Genomic DNA, 20,723 nt, shown 5'->3' with positions numbered 1-20,723 from the left:
GCTATCTCTTTGTTAGGTTGTCTGTCTCCTCATCTGTTAGGTTTGCTATTTCCTTGTAGTTTAGTTCTCTCACTGGAACCTTGATCTAACCCCCCTTTTGGGCCATACTTCTCTGTCTTCTCATCTTGACAGCTTTCTGTGTTTTCCCCTGTCTTGATAGAGCTGTCGCACCTGTTACATTATAAGGGGCAGAGCCTTAGGTATTTGTTAGTGCTGGTGACCTGTTTCACCACGTTGTGGCACTGTATGTGGGGGAGGGGTCTGAGAGGGAACAGTGTCCCTTGCTCAGCACTCGCCCCTTTTCCAGGCACTTCTCCACCTGCCTCCTTTGAGAGACCAATAGTTTTTTCCTCGTCCCGTCCCGCCCACCTCCACCCCACCCCCATTGGTTTTCACAGTCGGAAGCGATGCAGCTCTATTTTTCCCAGAGCTGGATCAGCAAGCTACATGGTTTGCTCTGGGGCTGGGATCTGTCTGGTTTGGGGCTGGGATTGCTTCCGGGGTTTAAAATGTATGACTGCTTTTTGCCACATATACAATTGCTGTACTGCTAGCTGGACCACCAGCCCCACCGTCAGCCTCCGCTGGGGCCACCAAGCACGTCCCCTGCAGCCTCTTATGCTTCACTACTCTTTCCCTCCTGGCTCTGCCCCACCTACCGTTTTGGCTGAATATTTCTTTATTTCTTTGCTGAACTTCCCTGTAGTTTTGATTTTCTGGGTTTTTAAAAAAGTTTTGAAGTGGTTGTAAATTCCTTCTTAGTTGTGACGGAGACGCAGCATTTCTATTTATGCCTCCATCTTGGCTGAAAGTTCTCAACATAAAGCTTCTTAAATACAGATTTTTAATCTTCACTTCAGGTCTATTAGATTTCAAGAGATGGAACTATCTTTTTAAAAGTTCACAAGCAATTCTGATAAGTGAGATACCACAATGCAATTTTTTTCTATTTTTCTTTTCTTTTTTTCTTCTCATTAATATAAATTTATAAGCAATTTCCAATCCATTATCATTATTTAGTCACTTATGCAAAATGATTTCTACTTGATTAAATCCAAGGATATTTTAGGAATATAGATAGTTTGTAACAGAACAGTTAAGTGACATTTCCTTAATGTGTTTCATTTGAAAGTCATTTATGAAACAATTGGTATATTGTCATAGCCAGTTTAAAAATTGTTTGTTTATCTCTAAGGATAACAAAGCTGATGTAATTTTAAAGTACAATGCAGATGAAGCTAGAAGTTTGAAGGCATATGGCGAGCTTCCAGAACATGGTAATACCAGTTATGTTTCCTGTCTTAAAGGCATTAGTATTTATTAGTGTTATGGTGAAGCAATTTTTATAGAATTCTGTCATTTCTACATATTGTTTGTGTATGTACTTAACAAAAATTAGTTACAAGTATGCCTGTTTCTACTTCATAATTGTAATACCTTAGTAATAAAATTCTCTTTCTAATGAGTGTTCTTTGGTGAGGAGTTTTAAAGGTTTTAAGCTCTGAGCTTGTTTAAAATATCGGTGAAGGGACATTTTTTTTTTAATTGTCTTTAACACATCCTCAAAAGAGATGTGTCAGTTTTCCGCTATATCAGTACAACAGATATGATCCTAGGATTGATTTTTATGGAAAACATTGGTCAGTTTATCTTATATAGTAGTAGTTCAGAGTGGTGGTGTTTTTTTTGGGGGGGGGTGTATTTTTTAACAGATATTTCTCTTTATTATTAACTGTTGCATTCTCACTGAAGTATACTTTAGAAGGTAAAATAAGTACCTCGTAACATCAATGAGGAAATTCACTATTTCTAAACTCACATTCTTCACTTAGAAGCTATTTTGTTTTCATTATTTTATTTTATAAAGAAAATATAAGATTTTATGTAAGCGTGAAATTTTGATATAATTATTGACATTTAAAAAATATCTGGAAATCAAACCAGTATTTCCTCTTTCATTTCTGTTGCTTAGGGCAGCAATTTTCAACCAGTGTTCCACAAGAATTTTTAAAAATTGCAATATCATCCAATACAGTAGCCATCTGGTGTCAGTGAGTCAAAATCGTTCCTGTTTTATTTGTCAGGTCAGCAAAATACAGAATTTTAGGACTTAGTTTGTGTGTGTCATGAGAATAAGAAAATAATCATAATTTGACGAAGTATTTTTGACTGACATGGTGTCTTTCTAATAGTTGGTAAACGTAGTTTTCCTACTTCAGAAAACTTTGGATGTGCTAGGAAGTCTTTAACATGTCTTCACATCCTTTTTGAAGCATATATGGGAAGTGTGAGAGCCACTATGTTAGTATAATTAGAGCCTGCTAGCCTTATAATACCTTTTCAAACAAATTAAAAATATTGTATATATACTCTTGATTATAATTACATAGCAATGAACTTTTGGAAATTTTACTATGATTTTGCTCCCTTATGAGTTCTTAGATATTAGGAATGTTTTTTATATAATGAAGTATTTCAACTGAAATAGCATTTTTAAGAGTCTTTTTTGATAGTTTAATGTCTTGTATCAGACCCTCTTTTTTAAAATAGTTAGTTCAGCTGATATATGAATGTATCCTTATTGTGTCTTTAGCTAAAATCAATGAAACAGATACATTTGGGCCTGGAGATGATGATGAAATCCAGTTTGATGATATTGCAGATGACAATGAAGACATTGATGATGTAAGTAGTAGATGAACCTTGTGGTTTTTATCATTTTATTTATCTGCAAGTAAACCAGTTCTTCTCCCTAACTTCCTTTAATCTACGTATGTTCAACACTTAAATTCAGTTTATTTGAAAGCTTCTTCATGAATCTGAACATTCATTAATACTCAGGAACAACCCAGACTAACATTTTATACTTTGAAAAACTCATTATCTTTTGAAACATTTCTTTCTGAAAATATCAGTATTAGCTCTGACAGTGGGTACTCCAAAGAGTGTCTACAGAGATAACTATTAAATGTACCAATCTTGAGAATGTGTCTTCTCTCAAATGAAATATGAATATGTTAAAAGAACCTCGTTTGAATGAGTTTGCTGAAGCACTGAAATACTCTTTAAAAGCTTTATTAAAACATAACTGGTGTCAAGGTATGTGTTGTATTACATTATTTTATTTTGTTTGTTTCTTTATGTATTTTTTAGAGAGAGGGGAAGGGAGGGAGAAAGAGAGGGAGAGAAACACCAAGGTGTGGTTGCCTCTCACAGGTCCCCAACTGGGGACCTGGCCCACAACCCAGGCATGTGCCCTGACTGGAAATCGAACTGGCAACCCTTTGGTTTGCAGACTGGCACTCAGTATACTGAGCTACACCAGCCAGGGTATAACATTATTTTATTTGTCAGGTATCATTGGCCAAATTCAGCTCAAGTATAGGAAACATTTAATTAAACTATATAATCTTGGGGGCATGTATATTTTTGTACTCTTGAATTTAAAGTTCTTAAACTTCTCTGAATATCTGAAAATGTTGGTGATTGGAAAATCTGTAGATCCCTGTTCTAGGTCATTGATTTCTAATCACTTGTGGTACCAAACTTAGACTTTCCAAAGGCCTCGTACATTTGAAAAGCTCTGCTAATTTTGCTGCACAGCCTTTGTCAGAAACACAGATTCTGTGTTTTGTAAAATTCCATCTTAGTATTCCAACTTACTATATTTAGATTTGTGGTTTCTAATTTATAGTTATTACAGAGATAATTAAAAATGAGCCTAAACCTAACTGAGGTGTAAGTCATACTACTCTGCCATTATTAAGGAAATTACAGTTCTCCAAATTTATTCCGACTCTTATAAGGTCTATAACTACTGCATAAAGTAAAGGAGATGCTATTCTTCATTAAGAATAGTCTACATAACATAGTCTCAAAGACATTATAAAAATTTGGCAATTATCAGGAATTGAGAAAAAATTGATGTATCAATTTTTCTGTTGAAAACGATTTATGTTCTAGATACTCCAAGGGGGATCTTATTCAATTGACTGTTGTAAGAACTTTTTTTCGATTTATGTGATGTCCTTTCCACTTACAGATCTGAATTGAACCTAAAGGTTCAGAGCGTTGTTCTACAGTTTGGATTTTGTCCATCACCATGCAAGAAGACTAAAAGTGCAGCATGAATGTAGTTTGTTAAGGCATACTAATTTATTTTCATTGTTTTAAAAGTATTTTTATGTCTTTAAATGAAGTGTTAACACTTTATTCTTTTTATGTAGAGGGACTTAGGGTTAAAAAACCACAATGTCTGTGCTTAAAAGAAATGTTTTCCAGGTAATGGATGCTTTGAATAAATTGTCTTATCATTATGGGCAGTGGTAAGTCCTGGTTCCAACTTTTTCTTTCCAGAATATGTTCCAGTTACCTAGATTTTTTTTTTGTTGTTAAAGTACAAGAAAGTTAGAAATCTACATGTAAAGTCAAGGAGATGGGCTATTTTTCTATCTCTGTAGCTGTGTTTTTATACTATGTTTCATAATAGTCTTTCCATTATTTTGTGAGCACCTTCATAAATTATTTCCCAACAGCAGATTTTAGAACATGTATTTGAGTAGCAGTTTCCAATTTATAATATGAATAGTTTCAAAAGTTTGATCCTAATTAGTATGAAATTAACTCTAAATAGAAAGTAGTATTGTTGGCATTTTTTTTAACTTAATGTGTAGAAAATATCTTAAACAAGGCAACTTGTAATGGCAAAATAAGGAGAATAATTTATACTATACAAAAAGGTTGTGTTAAATTGCATCATTTTATTGCCAAATATATACTTGTAACGTATAGTTTTGGACTTTAATAGAGGACTAAATCACAATGTATAAATGAAAAATAATTTTATTATAAACTTGTGTAGAAAAAGAATGGAACCATAGTTAAGAAATGTAATAAAATCTTCATGGAATATATTTTGGCTATACTCTTTTGCTGCTTGTGTATTTCATTGTGTGTACCAATTTTTTGTGTATATTTTACTAGAAAGTTGCATTGTGACCTTCCTTTTTAATGTTTTGTTTGTTTTGAAAGTTATCAACCAAATAAAATGAAATGAACTGTGGCGCTAAACACTAGCCACAGTTAAATCTTATATGTACAACTTTCATAGAAAAGATTCAGTAAGTAGTTTTAGAAACATCACATTTTCCCAGAGGGTTTATTTTCAGCAGAGAAAATTAATGTAAAGAGAATACCTCTTTACCTGGTTTTAAACTATACGTATAAAAAAATTATAAATAAATAAATATATATATATATATATATATATATATATATATATATATATATACACACATACATGTATGCATGTGCATGTCCTGGGTGAGGTCATCCCATACACCAAAGAGTTGTTTTTGATACCTAGTAAGGGCACATACCTCTGTTGCATGTTCAATTCTGGAAACAAATTGTACCCTCAGATTTCCCTCAAATTCTGAATTATCACACATAGGTTCTTCAACTGAGAAAATAAAATGTGTCTCAGTTTGGCTATTATTGACTTCTAATTGAAAAGATAAGCAAGTGCTATCAAGATTCTTTGTATTCTTTCCTAGCTGCATATAAGTCACCATTGTTGGAAGAAGAGATTTTGAGTATATAGAGGATCAGATTGCACCTGAGAAGTTTAAGGCACTATATTGAAGGATTATATAATTTTTCCAGCATTATCCTTGACCATCCCTTGAATACTTTGTTGAAACTGGAATCCTTTACTTTAGTCAGAGTAAAAAAACAAGTAACGTATTGACCTTCTCTATTGATGTTTTCACATTGAAGAATTTTTCCCAAGCTGCTTTGCCAGTAGTTAAGAATTCAGCCTAAGAGGCTGCAGCTGCAGGCTAAAGCTAACCTTGTAGCCTTGCAAATTTCTGTTCCTGTTACTGCCAAGACATTCCTGCAGCCCCTTCCAGCCCCCACTTCCCAAGGCTGCTTCACACCAAAGGAGAAACAAAGAAACAAACCCTTATATAAGCCCCTCCTAAAACCCATTCATGGTGGGAGCTGTGTTAAAGACCTGCTCAGGGTCTCTGCCCAACTGCCAGCAATTATTAAAATCCTTTGCTTGCTTTATACACTGCTTAAGAGTGTTCAATCTCGCCTATGTAGCTGCAACATGAGGAAGTTTTAAACAGAAACATTCAAACTTGTCATCAGTGGCTGAGTTTCTGCATCCATAGACTGCAGAGCTGTGTCTGCAGCTGCATGCAGCCCCTTGCCTTTGAGCCTGGCAAAAGGCCACTAGTTTTTTTTGTGTGGTGGTTGTTAAATTAAGGCATGACTACAGAGTTCTCAATATTAAATAAAGACAAAAAAGTGTTCAGCTATCTGGATTTATTTGTCAAGTTTTTGTGACTTTTGTTTGTTTTTCTTTTTGGTAGATAGCAGACTTTGTCTCGTGAAGGTTTTCTTTTAAAAATATTATATTTTATTGATTATGCAATTATAGTTGTCCTGGTTTTCCCCCTTTGTTCCCACTCCATCCAGCATGCCCACTCCCTCAGGCAGTCACCCCGCCATTGTTCATATCCATGGGTCATCCATATAAATTAATTGGCTACTCCATTTCCTATACTGTACATCCCATGGCTATTCTATGACTACTTGTTTATACTTTTTAATCCCCTCACCTCTTCACCAGTTACCCCACAACTCCCTCCCATCTGGAAACCATCAAAATGATCTCTATCCATAAAGCCATCTCTGTTCTTGTTTGCTTGCTTTGCTTTTTAGATTCAGTTGTTGATAGGTATGTGTTTATTGCCATTTCCTTGTTCATAGTTTTGATCTTAAGTCCGTTTAACATTTTATATAATAAAGAATTGATAATGATGAATTCTTTAGTTTTCCTTTTTTGGGAAGCTCTTTATCTGCTATTTGATTCTAAATGATATCTTTGCTGGGTAGAGTAAGTTTGGCTGTAGGTCCCTGTTTTTCATGGCTTTGAATATTTTTCCCAATCTCTTCTGGACTGCAAAGTTTCTTATGAGAAACAGTTGACAGTCTTATGGGAACTTCCATGTAGGTAAGTCTTCTTTTCTATTGCTGCTTTTAAGATTATATTTAACCTTTGGCGTTTTAACTGTGTGTTTTGGAATGGGCCTCTGCATACATCATTTTTGGGACTCTGTACCTCCTGGATTTGCATGTCTGTTTCCTTCACCAAATTAGGGAAGTTTTCTTTCATTGTTTTTTAAAATAGATTTCCAATTTCTTGCTACTTTTCTTCTTCTAGAACTCCTATGATGTGTAAGTTGGATCTCTTGAAGTTTTCCAGAGACTGCTTCTACAATCCTCATTTTTTAAGGACTTTTTTTTTTTATAGTTCTGATTGCTTGATTTTTTGCTTCCTTATGTTCCATACCATTGATATGATTCTTGGGTTCATCCACTCTTCTGTTGTTTCCCTATAAATTGTTCTTTATTTCAATTAGTGTATTGTTTGTTTCTGATTGGATCTTTTTTATACTGTTGAAGTCCTCACTAAGTTCCTTGAGCATCATTATAACCAGTGTTTTAAACTCTGCATATGATAGATGTTTACCTCCATTCATTTACATCTTTTTATGCAGTTTTGATTTGTTTTTTCGTTTGGGCCATGTTTTTTCTTTGTTTCATCATTTTGACAGCCTTCCTATATTTGTTTCTGTATACTGGGTAGAGCTACTTTGACTCTGTGTCTTGGTAGTGTGGCCTAATATAGTAGGTGTCCTGTAGGATCAGGGCATTGACTCCCGTATCACCCAACCTGGGTACTTAAAGTGTGCCCTTCATGTGGGCTGAGTACATCCTCCTCTTGTAGTTGGTTCTTGATTACTGTTTGCAGATCAATGGGAGTGGTTTACTCAGCCCAGTCAGCTGCAAGAACTGGATATGACCACTCAATACCAGCTTCTACCCTCTGTGGAGGATTAGCTGTACATGGACATGCTGGTGATGCTCCAACATGGTCTGTAGCTGTCCACTGCGTGCATTGGCCCTGGGGTTTCTTGCCAATGCAGGCCAAGTTCAGGCCCCTCCTGTGTTTTTCCCAGGGATTCCCAGGTAAAGCCAAACTGTGAATCTCAGCTGGCTGCTGCTTCTGCCAGGCCTGGAGCTCACTGAGGCCAGCTGTTGCTTGTTTGAGGAAGTTGTGAAGCATGAGTCAAGCTCAGCCATTCATTTGAAAAAGCAGCTTGGGTGGGTGAGTAAGTTGGGTGGGTGAGCTCTGGGGATCCTCAAGGCAGTTCAAACAGTGTTAGCCAGGTTGATGGAGTCTCAGATATGGCACCAGCTTGCTGGCTTTGTGTGGGGAGGGTTTTCTAAACCAGGTTTCTGAACAAAATTTTGTTGTCCCCCACTTACTCTGTGCCCCAACAGAGGGAGGGCAGAGTGGACTGTAGACACTTGAGGAGAGATCGGGGTGGTGACTTTGGGAAGAGAACAGAGGGAGCAGCTGATGGGACCCCAGTGCTGACTCATTCCCCATATTACAGGAGCCATCTTGCTCAGGCAACCACTCCCCTCCAAGTGGCATCAGCCTGAGTGGAAACAATAGCCCCACTCACAGAAATTACTCTCCACCAAAGAGCAGTGTTTAAGCCTGACTGCTGATTATAGAGTGATTTTTTATAAGTATTTTATTGATTATATTGTTGAAATAGTTCCAATTTTCTCCCCTTTACTCCCATCCACCCAGCATCTTCCTCCCCCAGCAATCCCCCCACCAAGTCCATACCCCTGGTTCGTAAAAAATAACTACCCCTCCCTCTCAGATATTACAACACTTTGTAATCTTGTAAAGGACAATGGGTGAAGGTCTCAAGCTCCTCTAGCTGCTTCAAGCTGGACATGGTCGTCGTCCTACTTACCCTTGGGTCCAGAAAACCCTAATAAGTGTGGGGGTGTGGAGGGAAGGGTGGCCTTCCCACATGGGGAAGGATATTGCACACTCCAGGTCAGTTGGCTGTCTCCGGTCAACGGCGCGCTTGGTTTAACACGCTGGCATCCTTGTTGTGTTCTGGGGCAACAGATTTGGCTAAAAGGGTTAAAAGACATCATTCAATCCATAACCACTAGATGACAAAAGGCAGATTAATTTTTCAATGTTCCATATTAGGAGAAAGAAAAGAAAAAGAAAAAAAGGGCTTCTTTGGAGGAAGGTGTGCCAGGCACATCTCACCTGTCCAAAACCCTTTTGCCCATTATACTTAGTTTGGGCTGAGGGAAATAGTTTAGGTTTCCCCCCTCTCAGACCTCTGGGTCCTTTCTGTCCAAGCCATTAGGATAGAAAAGAGAAACCAGTTTTAAAGTGAAGCCCACAGACCACCCCATTCTTCACCAACCCAGCCATTTAGTTCAGCCAAACCCTTGAGTCACAGGAGGCAGCGCTGCAGAGAGGATTAAGTGAGGCTTATGCGTACAGACAATCACTCAGGTAATGCGATCATAGGCTTATGTCCTTTGAAAACAGAAAACACATGTTAATTTATGTAACATAACTCACAAACAAGTCTCTTAAATCTGTAGAAGAAACTTTTAAGACGGTTAGTTGCCCTGTTTTATACTCTACTACTGATCATTGTGGTTTTCCTTGAATAGTGACTTTTCTCCCTAAGACTACCCTCCTTGTCTTTAAAGGGACTACATTAAGTTCATTTTTAATTTATCCTGTTCATTTGCATAAACACAACAAGAGCAGCAAATGGTCACTTAGGATCTTTTGTTCTGCTTTGCTGGAACTTACCCAAGGAACATTTAGGGTGACCCTCAGTCTGCTCTTCAGGGCACAGAAGCTGAGCCACATACCTGGCATTCATCCTTGCCTGTACACACCTGTCCTTTCCAAGTCTTTCTGGTTTTTCATTGTGCCTTATGGTCCCTTCTAGCCATCTTTCAGGAAAACAACCTTCGTTCCTTCCCTGGAAAGATTGCTGTGGACCACAAAACCAACCATGGTACCAGGCCTTTTATCTCGCGGGCTTTTATTTCCTTTGAAAGTCATTCCCAGTTCCTCAGGGCTTTTTGGAAACAACCTGAGCCCAAGTATGTTTCCTTTAGGCTTGACATTCCAGTCAAAGACTTGGTCAAAAAAAAAAAAGAAAAAAAAAAAAAAAAGGAACCTCTATTGACCACTGGTCTTATTAGTTCTATGCAAAGAAACTTATGTCATTACTTACTTGTTTAGAATGCCAAACTCTGGAGGGTTCAAATAGGGAGAAAAATATACAACGTGAAGGAAAATCTTTGTCCTAATATTCACTGAACTGACATTTCCATTCTTCATATTTTCATTTTTCCCCCACTAAAAAAAATTTTTTTGTTTTTCTATTACAATAGTCTCACTTTTTTCCTCCTATTGCTTCCCTGCATCCTGCCTCTTCCTTCCCCGACATCCAGTCCCCACTCAGGTGTCCATGTACGTGGGTCATTTATACATGTTTTTGACTTGACCCTTCCCCATCTTACCCTCTTCTCTCCCGCCTCCACCCTTGTTACTGTTAGTCTACTTCTTGTTTACATAGCTCTGGTTCAATTTTGCTCATTTGTTTGTGTTGTTCATTAGTTTCCTGTAATAGGTGACAGCATAAGGTATTTTTCTTTCGTTGCCTGGCTTATTTCGCTAAGCATAAGTCTCTCTAGTTCCATCCTCGTTGTCTCAAGTGGCCGGAGTTCCTTCTTTCTTTCTGCTGCATAGTACTCCATTGTGTAGATGTACCACAGTGTTTTGATCCACTCATCTACAGATGGGCACTTAGGCTGTTTCCAGCACTTGACTGTTGTAAACAGGGCTGCTATGAACATAGGGGTGCATAGGTTCTTTTGAATTGGTGTTTCAGGATTTTTCGGATATAATCCTAGCAATGGAATTACTGGTTCAATTTTTACGAACCAGGGGTATGGACTTGGGGGTGATTGCTGGGGGAGGGGGGTGCTGGGTGGAGGGGAGCAAGGGGGAGAAAGTTAGAACTGTTGTAACAATATAATCAATAAAAAACATTTAAAAAAAAGGCAATTCCATTTTTAGTTTTTTGAGGAAATTCCAAACTTTTCCACAGTGGCTGCACCAGTCTGCATTCCCACCAGCAATTCACCATGGTTCCCGTTTCTCCGCATCCTCTCCAGCACAAGTTGTTTGTTGATTTGTTGATGATGGCCATTCTGACTGGTGTGAGGTGGTATCTCATTGTGGTTTTTATTTGCATCTCTCTGATGGTTAGTGATGTTGAGCATTCTTTCATATGCCTCTGGACCCTCTGTATGTCCTCTTTGGAGAAGTGTTTGTTCAGGTCCTTTGCCCATTTTTTAATTGGGTTGTCTGTCTTCTTGGTGTTGAGTCATGTGAATTCTTTATATATTTTGGAGATCAATCCCTTGTCTGAGATGTCATTGGCTAGTATATTTTCCCATATGGTTGGTTTCCTTTTCATCTTGCTGATGTTTTCTTTAGCTGAGAAAACGTTTTTTAGTTTGATGTAGTCCCATTTGTTTATTCTTTCCTTTATTTCCCTTGCCTTAGGAGATATATCAGTGAAAATGTTGCTACGTGGGATATCTGAAATTTTTCTGCCTATTTTTTCCTCTAGGACTTTTATGGTATCACGGCTTATATTTAAGTCTTTGATCCATCTTGAGTTTATTCTGGTGTATGGTATCAGTTGGTGGACTAGTTTCATTATTTTGCATGTCCTTGTCCAGTTCTCCCAATATTATTTGTTGAAGAGGCTCTTTTCACTCCATTTGATGTTCTTTCCCCCTTTGTCAAATATTAGTTGACCATATGAACCTGGGTTTATTTCTGGGCTCTCTTATTCTGTTCCATTGATCTATATGTCTGTTCTTATGCCAGTACCAGACTGTTTTGATTATTGTGGCCTTGTACTATAGTTTGATATCAGGTATAATGATTCCTCCTCCTGTGTTCTTCTTCCTCAAAATTGCTGTGGCTATTTGGGCTCTTTTTTGGTTCCATATAAATTTTTTAAGTATTTGTTCTAGGTCTATGAAAAATGTGATTGGTATTTTAATAGGGATTGCATTGAATCTATAAATTGCTTTGGGTAGTATAGACATTTTAATGATGTTGATTCTTCCCATCCGTGAGCATGGTATATGCTTCCATTTATTTGTATCTTCTTTAATTTCTTTCTTCAGTGTTATGTAGTTTTCTGAGTCCAGATCTTTTTCCTCCTTGTTTAAGTTTATTCCTAGGTATTTTATTTTTCTTGTTTCTATGATAAGTGGGATATTTCATTCAGTGAGTTTTTATTGTTTGTGTATAAAAATGCCTTCGATTTCTTAATATTGACTTTGTATCTTGCTATTTTGCCGAATTCACTTGTTAGATTGAGTAGTCTTTTTGTGGAGTCTATAGGGTTTTCTATGGACACTATCATGTCATCTGCAAATAATGACAGTTTTACTTCCTCTTTTCTAATTTGGATGCCTTTTATTTCTCTTTCTTGTCTGATTGCTGTGGCTAGAACTTCCAAGACTATATTGAATAGGATTGGAGAGAGCAGACGTCCTTGTCTTGTTCCTGATCTCAGGGGTAATGCTCTCAGTTTTTGCCCATTGAGTATGATGTTGGCTTCAGGTTTCTCATATATGACCTTTATTATGTTGAGGTGTGCTCCCTCTATTCCCATTTTGCTGAGAGTTTTTATCATAAATGGGTGTTGTACTTTATCAAATGCCTTTACTGCATCTGTTGATATGACCATGTGGTTTTTGTCTTTCATTTTGTTTATGTGGTGTATTACGTTTATTGATTTGCGAATATTAAACCATCCTTGCATCCCTGGGATGAATCCCATTTGATCATGGTGTATGATCTTTCTAATATGTTGCTGGATCCTGTTTGCCAAAATTTTGTTCAGGATTTTAGCATCTATGTTCATCAGCGATATTGGCCTGTAGTTTTCTTTCTTTGTTGTGTCTTGACCTGGTTTTGGAATTAGGGTTATACTGGCTTCATAGAACGAGTTTGGGAGTCTTCCCTCTTCTTGTATCTTTTGGAATAGTCTGAGGAGGGTAGGAGTTACTTCTCTCCTAAATGTTTTGTAAAATTCACCTGTGAAGCCATCCGGGCCAGGGCTTTTGTGTGCTGGGAGTTTTTTGATTACTGCTTCAATTTCACTAGCTGTTATTGGTCTATTCAGACTTTCTGCTTCTTCTTGAATCAGTTTGGGAAGACTATAGGTTTCCAGGAATTTGTCCATTTTCTCCAGGTTGTCAAATTTCTTGCCATACACTTGTTCGTAATAATTTCTTACAATCCTTTGTATTTCTGTGGTATCAGTTATGATTTATCCTCTTTTGTTTCTGATTTTATTTATATGGGTCATCTTTCTTTTTTTCTTGATGAGGCTGGTTAAAGGCTTGTCAATTTTGTTTATCTTTTCAAAGAGCCAGCTCTTACTTTTGTTGATCTTTTGAATTGTTAGTTTAGACTCTATGTCATTTAATTCTGCTCTGATGTTCATGATTTCCTTCCTTCTACTTGATCTGGGCTTTGCTTGTTGTTCTTGTTGTTGCTTGCTATTTCTTGTAGCTGTAGTGTTAAACTTTTTATTAGAGGTTCTTCTAGCTTTTTTAGGTAGGCCTGTATTGCTATGAACTTTCCTCTCAGGACTGCTTTTTCTGTGTCCCATAGGTTTGGGGCTGTTGTGTGTTTATTATCATTTCTTTCTAGAAACATTTTGATTTCTTCTTTGATGTCATTGTTAACCCATTCATTATTTAATAGCATGTTATTCATTCTCCATGAGTTTGAATGTTTTGAGTTTTTCCTTTAAGTTGATTTTTAGTTTCAGGGTATTGTGATCTGAGGAGCCACTTGATATAATTTTCATTTTCTTGAATTTGTTGAGGCTTGCTTTTTGTTTTACCACATGGTCTATCTTTGAAAATGTCCCATGTGTATTTGAAAAGAATGTATATTTTGTTTCTCTGGGGTCAAAAGTTCTATATATATCAATTAAGTACATTTTGTCAAGAGTGTTGTTCAATGCCTCAAAGTCATTGGTGTTTCGTTGCTTCAGAGATCTGTCCATCATTGACAATAGGGTATTAAAGTCCCCTTGTATGAGTGTGTTGCTGTTGATATATTTTTTGTAGTCTTCCAATATTTTCCTTATAAAGAGAGAATCTTAAAAGCAGCAAGAGAAAAGAAGAGTTATCTACAAGTGATTGCTTATAAGATTATCAGCAGATTTCTCAAAAGAAATTTTGCTGACAAGAGGGCACTCACAAGAAGTATTCAAAATGTTGAAAACAAGGACCTACAGCCAAGACTACTCTACCCCGCAAAACTATCATTTAGAATGGAAGGGCCAATAAAGTGCCTCCCAGACAAGGTAAAGCTAAAGGAGTTCATCATCACCAAGCCATTATTATATGGAGTGTCAAAGGGACTTAATTAAAAAAAGGAAAATCAACACTATGAACATTAAAATGACAACAAACTCTGACTTCCGGCCAAGATGGAAGCATAGACTGACACACTCTGTCTCCCTCCACAACTAAAAAGGACTACAACTACCGCAAAACCAAAAATAACCAGAAGTTCCAGAAAATAAAGCTACATGGAAGTCCAACATATGAAGTCATAAACAAGTGGTGCTCATCCGGATGGATAGGAGGGGAGAACCTGCAGCTGAAAAATTGAGCTGTGCTGGAGGCGGCAGCTGCAGCAACAAACAGTGGGACCCAGTAAGCAGACACCCATATTTGGTGGGAGAAGAGAAGTGCCTGGAAGCCAGCCCTGGTTGCAGACCAGATCTGTTGGCTCACGATTCCAACGCTGGGGAAGGCAGACCCCCATTGTCTCGGACTGTGAGGCCTGGAGGGCGTGGGAATGGAGGAGGAGGCTCCTGGTCTCTCAGCGGAGAGTAACGGCAGGAATCCACACAAAGCGCCACAGTGTGGTGAGAAAGGTCGCCAGGTTGTGATGAGCACACGGAGCTCCACCCTATATAGCGTAGGAGGTGTGACAGTGCTCCACCCAAGAAGGAACGATAAACAAAATGGTCAGAATGGCAGAATTAATAATTGAAATACCAATCACAGCTAACCAAAAAACAAATAAAGGATTTGACTGATGAACAAATAGCGAATCTTTCTGAGGCTCAATCCAGGGCTATAGTAATAAGGGAGCTTACAGACCTAACAGCAGGACTTAAGACAGGGAAGGAATGAAGGATAGTCCTGCTGAAATGAACAAAAATACATACAAGACAAGTGGTGAGGAAGGGGAAGCCATCGATCAGATCAACAAATTGGAACATAGGGAGGGAACAGTCAACCAGTGCAGAAAGAGGAAACAAAAAGGGAGGAATGTGAAGAGAAGCTCAGAAACCTCTGGGACAGCTATAAGCTAACAAACGTTTGAATTATAGGATTGCCAGAGGGTGAAGCAGAGCTAGAAATTGAAAAATTATATGAAAAAATAATGAAGCAGAACTCCCTGACTTGGAGAAAGAAGTGTGTGGGCAACCTCTCCTCATGGTTTAAGGAACTGTAGCCCTGGTCTGAGCATGACTGCCGCCAGAGTCCTGGCCATACTTGTCTCTATGTCTCAACATAAGGTTGTGTGCAGAACATGACTCACAGCCACTCAGAGGGTTGCCATGGGAATTGGATAAAATGATACTCATTATGCCCATTATATTTTGGAACTTGCTCTGCTTTCCTTATCAGTAATGTAACATAAACAATCTCTAGCAAGGAGTATATGAAACCCTGCACATGGTCAAGATGTTTTATGTACCCTGACATAGACTGGTCACTGTGACCCCTGAATTGATATATGTAATCTGTTACTGTCAAACGCTGAATGCTATTGACGATTTATGAATGTTAGCCTTGCATCTCTTGTATGTGTCCTCCTCAATAAAAGGTAAAAGGGATGAAGGATTGGCTGCTGGTGTCCACTAGGGAGGCAGTCACCTTCCTACCCCCAGACATAACAAAGTGTCCTGGGTTTAAAAGTTTGTTCCACTGTGGTCATGAAGCCTCTGCTGGACAGAGCAACTTCCAACCAAGCCTAGGGTGTGTGCGGCACCTCTGCCATAGAAATGGACTTACATGTCCAGGAAGCACAGAGAGTTTCAGATAAACTGAACCCAGGAAGAACCACACAAAGACACATTATAATGAAAATGTCAAATTAAGGATAAAGAGAGAATCTTAAAAGCAGCAATAGAGAAGTGATTACATACAAAGGGGTCCCAATAAGACTGTTAGCTGATTTCTCGAAAGAAACTCTGCAGGCAAGAAGGAACTGGCAAGAAATATTCAAAATAATGAAAACCAAAAACCTACAGCTACAATTACTCTATCCAGTGAAACTGTCATTAACAGTAGAAGGACAGAGAAAGTGCTTCCAGAACAAAGTAAAACTGAAGGAGTTCATCAGATCCAAACCACTGTTACATGAAATGTTAAAGGGACTGGTTTAGAAGAAGGAGGATCAAAACTACGAACATTAAAATGAAAACTGTATCACAACAACTAACAACAGAAGCTAGGGAATGGAAACAAAGGCAAACTTAAGTAGACAATGAGAGGAGAAAAATAATTATAGGTGTGGGGAACATACTGGAGGGAAGTCAGCTGGGAGGTGGGAGGGGGAAAAGGGAGGGAGATGGTACAGGAATTAAGAAGCATAGTAGGAGGGAGTGGAATAGACAGAAAGATGTTGAGAAAAACTATATGCACAACCAGTGGACATGGCCTGGGATGGGGAGACAGCTGGGCGGAGGCGGGGTCACAGGGTGGAGGGGAGCAGAGGGAAAAGAAATTGGAACAACTGTAACAGCCTAATCAATAAAATTTTAAAAATAAAAATAAAAGTGAGACAAAGGCGGGGAAAAAATTAAACATGGATATCTTGTGAAACTCAGCAGAAATGTGATCGGGTCTCAGAACAGGTGGAACTGGGGACTTGAACACCATCAGGATTTTCTCTCTGACTCTCATAGAGTCTCTCACCATTTAGATGTAATAAATTCCTCATAATTTATCACACACACAGACACACAAAAGACAAACTCACAACGATCAACTGAATTTTAAAAATAAAAACAAAAACTAATGAAGCAAACAATTAGAACAGGAATAGAATCATAGGTATGGGAATCATTTGGAGGGTTATCAGCTGGAAGGGGGAGAAATGGGGAAATGGTGCAGGGATTAAGAAGCATAATCGGTTGGTACAAAATAGGGGGGAGTTAAGAATAATAGAGGAAAGTGTGAAGACAAAACTTATAAGCACGACCCATGAACATGAACTAAGGGGGTTGGGATTGCTGGAAGGAACAGGGGTATTGTACAGAGGGAGCAAAGAAAAAAGAAATTGGGACAACTGTAACAACATAAGCAATAAAATATACTTTAAAATTTTTGTACCAAAAAAAAAAAGAAAGAAAAAGAAACTTCTTCAGGCCCGGCTACTAATGTAATGACAAGTTTTACACAGATGATCATAGGTAACTATTTCGTCTCCATTTTCCTTTTTTCTCGGATCAGCATAAACTCATGCTTACTTCACCCTGCACAGCCTGTAAAATTTGGAAAAAATAAATCCATTCTCTATCAATGTTATACTAATTGAGATATTTCTTCTTTACACAATCCCCACAAACTTTCCAATGTTTCCTGGAAAGACAAAATCTAGTTAGAGATAAGGGAAAGATTTTTAAAAAATTTTTTTTAATGAAGTTTTTTTCAGAGTCTGGAACTCCAGAGAAATAAGTTGTAAACACAAATTATAACCTGATGTATCAAATATGTAATTAAGCATATTGATATCTACAGAGATAGTAAAGATACAGTACAATGAATACACATTTTGCAATGCCCATATAATTTACAACACCAAGAATTAACCCTAATACAAATGTGAGCTTTGGGTGATAATGTATGGGTCAGTGTAGAGTTATTCTTACAAATTTACCACTGTGTACCATTGCAGGATAAAGATAAATGAGGTGATTGTGAATGTGTAAAACAGGGGTTACTTCGCAAATCTCTGGATCCTCCACTCAGTTTTGTTGTTAGCCTAACCTCCCAACTAAAAAACTCCACTTATTTTTAAAAATGACATATACCTCAAAAAGACAAAGAGTGAATTTGCATTTCCCATTTTTCAAATTAGTTTTTCTTGTTTCCAATAGTCTTTTAATGGAGTAGTTAGGGATGTCTATATACAGAATCATGTCATCTGCAAAAAGTGACTCATACTCCCACAACCCGCCCCCTAATTTGGATACATTTTATTTCCTTTTCTTGCCTGATTGCTCTGGCTAGGACTTCCAGAACTCTGTTGAAATAAAAAGGTGAGAGTGGGCATTATTGTCCTGCTCTTCATTTTAGAGGAAAAGAAAAAGCTTTTAGTTTTTCACCATTGAGTATAACGCCAGCTGAGGTTTTATAATATATGGCCTTTATTACATTGACGTTTTTTCCTTCTATACACAACTTATTGAATGTTTTAATCATAAATTATCGTTGTGTTTTATCAAATGCTTTTATCTGCATCTATTGATTAGATTATATGACTTTTAGCCTTTATGTTGTTAATATGGTATATTATATAAATTCATTGGCATATGTTTAACAATCCTTGTGCCCCAGAAATAAATTCTATTTGACATTGATGTGTTATTTTTAATACATCGTTCTATTTGATTTGCTCATATTATGTTTAGGATATTTCCATCTGTACTCATCAGAGATATTGGTCTGTAGTTCTCTTTTTTGTATGTTATTCTTGCCAGGTTGTGATATCATGGTTTTGTTGGCCTCATAAAATGTGTTAGGTAGTATTGTTATCAGACAGGGAATGGCCTGAAGTGGGTCTGCCTCAGGCCAGCCTGTAGTGTGTGGGATCTTGACTTTGTGTAGGAAAGATTTCACAATATGAGTTCAGGTAATTTTGAGAGTATGTTTACTAAGGCTGGGAACAGTGAAGGATTTAGAGTAGAATTAACAGGAGAGAGCCTAGGCATCGCTCTGCTTGGCTCCCAGAAATGCTATAGGTAATGAATGAACCAAGGTATCGCTGATGTTAACTCATTGGGAAGTCAGAGAAGAAGGGGTGCTTTGGAGACAGGATCAGAAAGTAACCCTAGGTCAAGCTACCATTGCCCAGTTCTCCTTTGATGGCAAGTCTCACAAGTACATTTACAGTTTAGGAGGAAGTAAAAAGTTCATGCCCAGGAAAGGGCATGGGCAAGCTCTAGAGTGTGTTTGCACTGAATCTTTGTCCTGAGGGCTTTTTGTCTTATATCTATGTGTGAGAATCTTAGAGGAGGATTTCAGCAGAATATTTATTAACTTTATAGGTGCATTTTAAATATGCTGATGTATCAAAATGAGCACACAGAGGTTTGGAAATATTCTTTGGTCTATTACACTGTTTTCCTTTTATCTTAGGTCTGTCTGGTTTTTAATGAAGTTTTAAATTTTTTCCCATGACTTCATCTGTCTTTGGCCTTACCTGGCACAAATGATATTAATTGGGTCTCTGTTCTCTATTTCCCAGACCAGGGAGATATAGTCGTCGTCGTCGGCAGCCGTCCGTCTCGAGAGACGATGGTGTAGCTTCTTAAGAGTCTATCTGCACTCTCCAGTGAAGCTGAAGCTACAGAGCCTCGATGAAGCTACAGAGCCTGGGCAGGGTAATATGGAGGGTCTGCTGTTGCCCATGCAGCAGACCCCCCCTCTCTTCGCAGCTGAAGGGTCCAAGGGAAAGACGGAGTCAATACAGCTTGGCTTCAGGTGCGCCGCAGGAGTTGCCGGTGTTGACTACAACGTCAAACCGCCTTAGGGACTCCGGCTCCGGATTTTCTGTCGGGGTTTACTCCCTTAGCCTTTCCCCTGAAGAGGTATGCCGCAAGGCAGCGGAGGTTTTTTGGAGTCAGAGTTTTCCTTCTCTGACAGGGAGATATAAACTATATATTATTTGGTTAGGAAGGAGAAATATAAACCATTTGCTCTTGAGTGGCCTTGGTTAGGGGAGATAAGATCTTGCAATTCACCAGATGGCTCAAACTGTTTGTTTGGCCTTGTTTAAATTTTTTGTCTCAGTCTCCCATTCCACTTTCTGAAGAAGTTTCCTAGCTTCTTACTATCCTTCCTCTCCCATTCCTAAAATCTTTTAAGGTTGATGGAACAAAGACGGTCAGTTTTCAATAATTGTTTTTTTCACCTGGCTAGTGTGGCTCAGTGGATTGAGTGCTGGCCTGCACACCAAAGGGTCTGCAGTCAGTTCCAACTCAGGGCACAAGCCTGAATTGTAGGCCAGGTCCCCAGTTGGGAGCAAATGAGAGGCAACCACACACTGATGTTTATGTTCTTCACCTTCCCCCTCCCTTCCCCTCTCTCTAAAAATAAATAAGTAAAATATTTTTAAATATAATTGCTTCCTGCTGATAATGGCTACAGTCCTAATTTGTGTTGGGTATGGAAGTCTGTCCCTGTCTGATTTAAGGGAGACAATGAAATGGAATTTGAGACTAGAACAGAGAGGTCCTTGGCTGATTCTTCTAAATTAGAATCCCCCTCAAAATAATTACCTTGACCCGGAATTGCTGTATCCTAGAGGTGACACATTTGACAAGGTTAATGGAGTGGAGGGACTGGGAATTTATTACACTGGGGAACACGATTTTTGTTGAGTTATATCCGACAGTTGTTTTTGACTAACTTTTGGCATCTGAATCCAAAAATGACCCCAGTTT

General features: G+C 38.1%; 1 long non-coding RNA gene across 1 annotated transcript; it reads left to right on the top strand.

Moving 5' to 3' along the window:
- Positions 1-1,164: 1,164 nt before the first annotated feature.
- On the top strand, positions 1,165-4,656 carry LOC149990284 (uncharacterized). The gene is made up of 3 exons (XR_016508871.1): positions 1,165-1,277; positions 2,594-2,685; positions 4,043-4,656. It is a non-coding gene; the product is annotated as an uncharacterized LOC149990284 (long non-coding RNA).
- Positions 4,657-20,723: the final 16,067 nt, after the last annotated feature.

The sequence above is a fragment of the Furipterus horrens genome, unplaced genomic scaffold, assembly GCF_987537825.1.
Source record: "Furipterus horrens unplaced genomic scaffold, mFurHor1.1.pri manual_scaffold_19, whole genome shotgun sequence".
NCBI lineage: Eukaryota > Metazoa > Chordata > Mammalia > Chiroptera > Furipteridae > Furipterus > Furipterus horrens.
Note: the sequence above shows the minus strand (reverse complement) of the source record. Positions and strands in the feature narration are given on the sequence as shown.